This window comes from Mirounga angustirostris, unplaced genomic scaffold, assembly GCF_029215605.1.
Source record: "Mirounga angustirostris isolate CCGP_5_RB_7025 unplaced genomic scaffold, mMirAng1.0.hap1 SCAF_15, whole genome shotgun sequence".
Taxonomy (NCBI): Eukaryota; Metazoa; Chordata; class Mammalia; order Carnivora; family Phocidae; genus Mirounga; species Mirounga angustirostris.
The window spans coordinates 71,303-79,048 of record NW_026991723.1 but is presented as its reverse complement, the minus strand read 5'-3'; positions in this window follow the sequence as shown (position 1 = coordinate 79,048).

The following is a 7,746-nucleotide window of genomic DNA, read 5'->3' as shown; positions in this document are numbered from 1 at the left end:
TAAATAAGTAACTACCATGTTCTGAATTAAGACCAATGGCCAATTGTACCCTGTATAGAAAGCTAGGGTTTCTTATAATCCACCTTGAAAGCCATTGGCCCTATTGAAACCCATAAAACAGAGACTAGAAACTCGGCGGAAAATACAATCTAAATTGCCAAAATGGATGTATACGCCATCCATTGATTACTGAATACACTTCATCCAAATAGGTGTGTTGAAAGATTATAGATAATAAAATATTGAATGGCCAGGGAAATTATCAGGGATTTTATCAAATTTTCAAAGAGTGATGTGGTTTCGGGGCACCTCAGTGTCTCAGTCAGTTAAGCAGCTGCCTTTGTCTCAGGTCAGGGATCGAGCCCCATGTTGGGGTCCTTCCTCAGCAGGGAGCCTGCTTCTCCCTCTCCCTCTGCTGCTCCCCCTGCTTGTGCTCACTCTCTCTCTCTCTCTTTGTCAAATAAATAAATAAAATCTTTTAAAAAATGTATGGAAGATTCATACATGTTTATCCTGGGACTTTTATGCTTGCATGTAAAGTTCTCCCAGGCAGTCCTAGAGCTGCATGGTGGAGAGGGCTAAGGAATCAGTCATACCTCTGGGGCATCCACCTCCTCATTGGAACCATAACTCCAGGTGATCTTGCTTCCTGAGGGCAGGCAAAGGCTGCTGGGCAGTTGGGGCAGGGCTCTCCTGGGTGACTTTTGTCTTTGATACTCTTGCCTTCACTGTCGACAGCCTTGGCTCCTACCCCCAGCAGGGCCCCTGCACGTATTTCCTTGACTCATGCCCACAGACACTCCCCTACAGGGACTACTTGCTCTCAGCATGCTTTTAGCTCATTGACGATTATGCCAACTACTGACGCTCAAGGCATGGCCTCTTCAAGGGTGTTGAGGTTATATCTGATCACCCTGGCCTGCTTTCAGCAGGAATCCTGTTAGGATTCAGCAGGATCCTCTTTGGCCAGAATCCCCTCTGCCCTTGATGTTTCCTCTTAGTTTTCTATCTACTGACTTGCTAGGCTATAAGTTCCCATTTTTCTCTGTTGTATTCTGAGTCAACCCTCTCTCTCTCCCCCAACAATACAACCCTGTTGTAGTAGCCACCTTAAATAAAGTCTTCCTTACTATCTTTAACAAAAGTCATAACTAATTTTTCATTAATAACATAAACACACATTCACACATGCTCAGTTTTATGTATGTGCAAAACTGTTATCCCTATATATTCATTCTTATCATGGACATTTAAAAAAATTTTACGATCTTATTTTTTTCTCATATTTCTTGCCTTCCCCATGCTCAGGGAAACCAGTGTGAGCAATTTGTTGTGTTACTTTTTTCTCTTCCTCCGTGTTTTGATTCCCCATTGTGGGCTGGGCATTGTTCTAATCACAAGCCAGAGTCCTGCCCACAGGAGCTTATATTCTTCTGAAAAGATAAGGAATAAACATTTAAACAAAAATATAAGATCTTGTAGGGCACTGCTAACTACCATGGGAAAGATAAGAATTTGTGAAAGTGCTTTTTATCTGATGTTTGAGGTGGCCTCTCTGAAAAGCAGATACTTTAAGATCTGAATGATGATGAGGAAGTAGCTCTGGGGAGATCTGAAAGATGAGTGTTGGGAACACAAGCAACAGCCTGTGTAAGGCCCCCAGAAAGGGAATGAGTTTGGGGTGACTGAGAGACTACTGAGAACAACAGAGAGGAAGATAAAGCCAAGAGGGGTGGCCTCCATGAGGCAATGTCAACTTCTCTCCAAATGCGGTGGAGTCCATCAGAGGTTTCAAGAATGACACAATAATTTGCGTTGTGAAACGACCTCTTCAATACTCGTGTGGCAAATAGGATATAGGGGCAGAGTGGACACAAAGGGACTGGTTAGGAGGCGTTACCAGGGTCTAGGTGAGAAATGACCATGGGAATGGTAAGCTGAATTCTAAAGTGTTTCAGAGGAAACGTCTGATGATTAGGCTGTGAGGCCAAGTCCGATCAAGGCAGAGTATGTGGATCTTCACTATATAAGGATGCTGGTATCCTCTGCTGTGACAAAGGGGAGCAGGACAGGAGGACAGTATGGAGGTCAGAGCTCACCAGTCTCAGCAAGGAAGCAACTGCCAAGTTGTTCGATGCCCTGGTGGTGTTGTTATTCTCTAGAGAACCAAGCCCGGGCAGCCGGCATGGCCCTGACCCTCTGGTGAGCATCCACGTATCTCAGTCTGCATACATCCTTACTTAACTCATCTTTCTCCTGTGGGTAGGCATTAACTTGTTTCTAATTTTTTTTCAGTTTTTTATTTTTTGAGTGTTTTTTTGTGGGGGGTGGGCACATCATTAGTCAGTATGCACATACATTTTTATAGTGCCTGAAATGGGTGCCTGGGTGTAAAGATGTGTTGTCAATTATAATTAATTAATAGTGTCAAGTTGCCTTCCAAAAAATGTAGTCATGGAAATCTTACGGGCTTACTAATGTTCTATGCACAATGTTTATTATGAAAATATAGATGTTTTGGCTGAGAAGGGAGCAGAGGATGTTTTAGAGCCTACGACTACACAGGATTGTACATCACTGGATGCTAGTAACTGACAGCTGATAGTCTGTTGGATAAGAATTTGGTCCCTGGGGCACCTAGGTGGCTCAGTCGGTTAAGCGTCGGCTCCAGTCATGATCTCAGGGTCCTGGGATGGGGCTCTGTGCTCAGTGGGGAGCTTGCTTTTCCTTCACCCTCTGCCTCTGCCCCTCCCTCTGCTTCTGCTCTCTTGCGCTCTCGCAGATAAATAAATCCATAAGTCTTTTTTTTTTTTTTTTAAGGGTTTTGTCCTTAATCTTAGGCTTCCTTCACTACTTTGTAAAGGAATTTAGCAAGCTCCTGATGGTCCCATTAATTAGGGCTAATCATGTGAAGGCAAATTAGCGCCAATCATGTGAGGTCTCGGTGAGCTCCTAGCATTTGGAGTACATTCTATCTATTTCAGTATTTAGGCCTTCACCGGGTGTGGGCAGTAAGACACCTAGGAGTCAATTCCCACAGCTGGTACTTATCCAATATTAAAAGTGAAACTGTTGTGGAGTATACAAGAAACTACCAGAAGAAGACACAAAAAACTCCTTAAGCCATGTTTTTCTGACTCCTTTTTAAATTTTTTGTGGAGAATTTTTATGGACCATAAGTGACAAACTAGTATCTGAAAATAGAAGGATTAAAACCAAACCAAAACAGGGGCACCTGGATGGCTCAGTGGGTTAAGCCTCTGACTGTTGATCTCTGCTCAGGTCTTGATCTCAAGGTCATGAATTCAAGCCCTACGTTGGACTCTACATTGGGAGCTATGCTGGGTGTGGAGCCTACCAAAAAACCCCAAAGAACAACAACAATTTGAATGGATTATAATGAAGGAATTGCAGTGATGCTCCCCACTCTGGGTTTAGATGGGGTTGGGCTCTGACTCAGCAGCTTTCTTTTCCGTGCTCCCTAGTGACGTGCATGTGAGGGTTCAATAAGGTCTCTTCCTTTGCAGCTGGGAACAAGCCCTCTTCTCTATCTCTCACTCACTCAGATACATATCAGTATTTTTATTACCTCCTACGTGCCAGATAGTGTTCTTGGTATTAGCCAACATCCTATCCACATGGAGCCTGTGTCCCATGGGTCTCCCCACCTGGACTTTGGTGTCGTCACCAACAATCCTGGATACCCCAGAGAGTCCATGTGCATGGTGCTAGGGCAGGCTGCCACCAACCAGAACTAATGAGTTTCTACCAAGCTCCAGCCTTCCCAGGAAACTCCTACTGTGGCCCTTTTCATATGATCTCTCCTGAAACTTTTGGGATTTCAAAGGCAAGGATTGTGAGCCAGATTTTGAGATGCTGGTCTGACCTTTGTGTGAATTCTTCTCCCTAAACGTGATGGGAGAGTTGTTGCCAAGAGAATTGTCAGTCTTCTCGGGATTGGCAGGTGCTGTACCTGGAGGCATGCACTATGTTCTGGACCATGAGCCTTTCCAGAATTCGACTCCACAGGCAGATTTCTGCCATATGTGTGTGCATCTCAGTATAAACCAGATGTCCCCAAGTTCTCTAGATTTCCACATAATAAGAGTCTATTTAGCCCACCTGAGTGAATGCTGGAAGTCTAGCCTTTTCTCAGGCCTCTGAATGTGTGCTTGTCCCGCAGGTTTTCCGGAAGGCTGTCTGCATCCTTACTTTCAACTCTTGCTCCATTTCTGCATATCACCTCTTCTCCAGGCCAAAGCTGTGTGCAATACACAATTCCTTTTCTTGGTTTTCCAAGCATCTCCGTTCTCAAGATAAGATATTGATTGCAACAGTGAAGAAAGCAGGAGTACAGACTTGGGGATAACACTAGGTACTTATGATAAGAAAATAACAAAATAAAACCTGAGTTTCAGATAAGGATGACAAAGGTCAACGCCTGCTCAATAAGGGAGGCCGGCTGGCTGAGGGACCTCTTCTCAGCTCCTAGCCTGCACACCTATATTGTTCCAAAGATCTCTTTTTTCTTTTCTTTTTCATGATCTGTGCGCTGATCTCCAGGCCTTTCCTCACCATGAAGGAGCCTGTCCCGCTCCCCACCTATTTTTTTAAAGCTGAGGTAAAATTTATGGAACATAAAATTAGCCATTTTAAAGTGTACAGTTCAGGGGCACCTGGGTGGTTCAGTTGATTGAGCGTCTGACTCTTGATTTTGGCTCAGGTCATGATCTCAGGTTTGTGGGATCAAGCCCTATGTCTGGCTCCACATTCAGTGGGGAGTCTGCTTGGGATTCTCTCTCCCTCTTCTTCTGCCCCTCCCCCTGCTTGTGCTCTCATTCTCGCTCGCTCTATCTCTATAAAATAAAGAAATAAATCTTTAAAAAGATAAAGCATAGGGTTCAGTGGCATGTAGTACATTCAGAAGGTTGTGCAACCATCCCCTCTACCCAGCTCCACATCATTTGTATTACGCCAAAGGTGACTGGGTTCCCATCAAGCAATCATTCCCCAGCAGTAATTGCTCACTTCTCTGTCCCCCAGCCTGTGACAACCAGCATTCTATTGTCTGTCTATATGAATCTGACTACTCTAGGAAGCTCATAAATTGTATGGAAATATGTAGTAGTGTGTGTATGTGTATGTGTGTGAATGGCCTATTTCACTTAGCACAATGTTTTCAAGTTTCATTCATGCTGTAGCATATCGCAGAATTTTCTGGTTTTTTTTTAAACTAAATAACATTCTATTGTATTTACATACAACATTTATTTATTTGTGTATCATGTGATGGGTGTTTGGGCTTTTTCTACCTTTCGAATGTCATTGATAGTGCTACGATGAACATTTGCGTACAAAGTTTTTTCAGTTCTTTCAGGTATACCTAGGAATGCAATTGCTGGTTCATAATTCTATGTTTAACTTTTTGGGAAACCTCCAAACTGTTTTCCACACTGGCTACACCATTTAAATTTCTGCCAGCCATGTAAGAGGGTTCCAATTTCTCCACACTCTCTCCCATACTTATTTTCTGTTTTTCTTATTTTTGTTATAGTTGTGTGAAAACAGATAAGAAGGCCTCAGTTGGGGCGCCTGGGTGGCTCAGTCGTTACGCGTCTGCCTTTGGCTCAGGTCATGATCCCAGGGTCCTGGGATCAAGCCCCACATCGGGCTCTCTGCTCAGCGGGGAGCCTGCTTCTCCCTCTCCCACTCCCCCTGCTTGTGTTCCCTCTCTCGCTGTGTTTCTCTCGGTCAAATAAGTAAATAAAATCTTTAAAAAAAAAAAAAGAAGGCCTCAGTTAAGAACGGAGTTGGGAAGCCCTGGGTGGGCACCACTTGCTGCTGCCTGCATAACCAGCCGCAAGAAGGAGGAGAATTCCTTTCTCGACAAGGGAGGACACAGGTAGGAATTTCATAAAAAAAGAAGGAGGCTCTCTCCTTGCCCCAGCAGCACACTAATCACTGCTTGCTGATGAGAAACCACCACAACCTCAGAGTCTTATTCTTCTCAAATAAACTTTTGTTCAAAACAAGTTACCCCAATTTCCTCTTAAAACCTCGTTAAGGTTAACCTTCCTGGGGCACCTGGGTGGTGCAGTCGTTTAAGCGTGCGACTCTTGGTTTCAGCTCAGGTCATGATCTCAGGGTCGTGAGATCAAACTCTGTGGTGGGCTCCCCACTCAGTGTGGACTGTGCTTATGATTCTCTCTTCCCCTACCCCTCCCCCCTCAAATAAATAAATAAATCTTTAAAAAAAAGTTAACCTTCCCTTTGTTCTCCAGGCTTGCCCGCGGTTTACATAGTTTGCTTGTCCCAAATCGCAATTCCTCTGCTATTACTGAATAAACTCATTTTGCTAGTATGGTAACCGGCTCTTTTATTTTTAATGCTGACACTTATTATGTGTGTGAAATGGTACCTCACTGTGGCTTTGATTTTCATTTTCCTAACGATTAATAATGCTGTACATCTTTTCATGGGATTGTTGAGTGTTTGTAGGTCTTCTTCAGAGAAATGTCCATTCAAGTCTATGTTCACATCTTAATTGGGTTCTTTGTCCTTTTATTGTTGACTTGTAGGGGCTCTTTTATTTTAATTCTTGAAAGATGATTTTTCCCAGATTTATTAAGATATAGTTGATATATACTATCGTATAAGTTGTACAACAGGAGATTTTGAGGCAGGGAAACTAAAGGGACCCCATGAATGGCTGCTTTTTTGCTCCCTTTCCTGCTTCTTCCCTTGCTAGGACCTGCACCCCCACCTTACACATGCCTTATAGGACAGATAATGTGTGTCCTCCTTGTAAAGGTCAAAGAGTTTAATGATTTCTTTGAAGTCTCCCAGCACAATAGAGAACACCTAAGGAGTGACAAGGCGGGTCATCATGCCAAGACCACTGACTCACCAGACCCCTGGCTCCAGGGATCTTATGGAGGACTTACAGAGGACACCGAAACACTCGTCTTTGCTGCTGGATGCGAGAGGACACGTGCACCAGAACATAACCCTCAATAGAAACCCCAGATACCAAGCGAAGATGAGACTCACTCTTCTTTCCTTTCTGAGTCTCCCCGACCCTCTGTCTGTATCTGCTTTCTTTCTAGAGCTTCCATAAACTCTGCTCTCACCTCCTCTCAGCTCACATTTGATTTCCATCCTGCACAAAGCTAAGCACCCTCTTGGCGGGTCCTGTGGGACCCCCTGTGGGTCCTTGGACCCAGACAGCCTGCATCAACCTGATACATGTATATATTGCAAAATGATAACCACAATCAGGTTAGCTAACACTTCCATCACCTCACGTAATTACCATTGTTTGGTGTATGGTGAAACATTTAAGATTTACTCTTAGCAGCTTTCAAGTACATAATACAGTACTGCTAACTGTGGTCACTGTCTCTGAAGTACATCCCCAGAACTTAGTCATCCCATCACTTGCAGTTTGTGCCTTTTGATCAACTCTTCCCACTTCCTGTACCACCCACACAATCTGGCTGCCCCTGGCAATCACCATTCTATTCTGTGAGAGTTCTTGACATATCCTGCATACTAGACCCAGGATTCCCTCTAAAGGAGATCTTGGGCCATGGAGTCTTCCCTGGGAGTCTAGACTCTCAAGTGTCTCAACACTGGTTAGAGAAGAAAAACTTCCCCTTCATTCTCTATATTCTAGGACAAAGGAGAGTCTTGCTAGCCTAGTCTTTCTTTTCTCTCCTTTTCCACTGAAGGCCTGGTTGCCTTGAC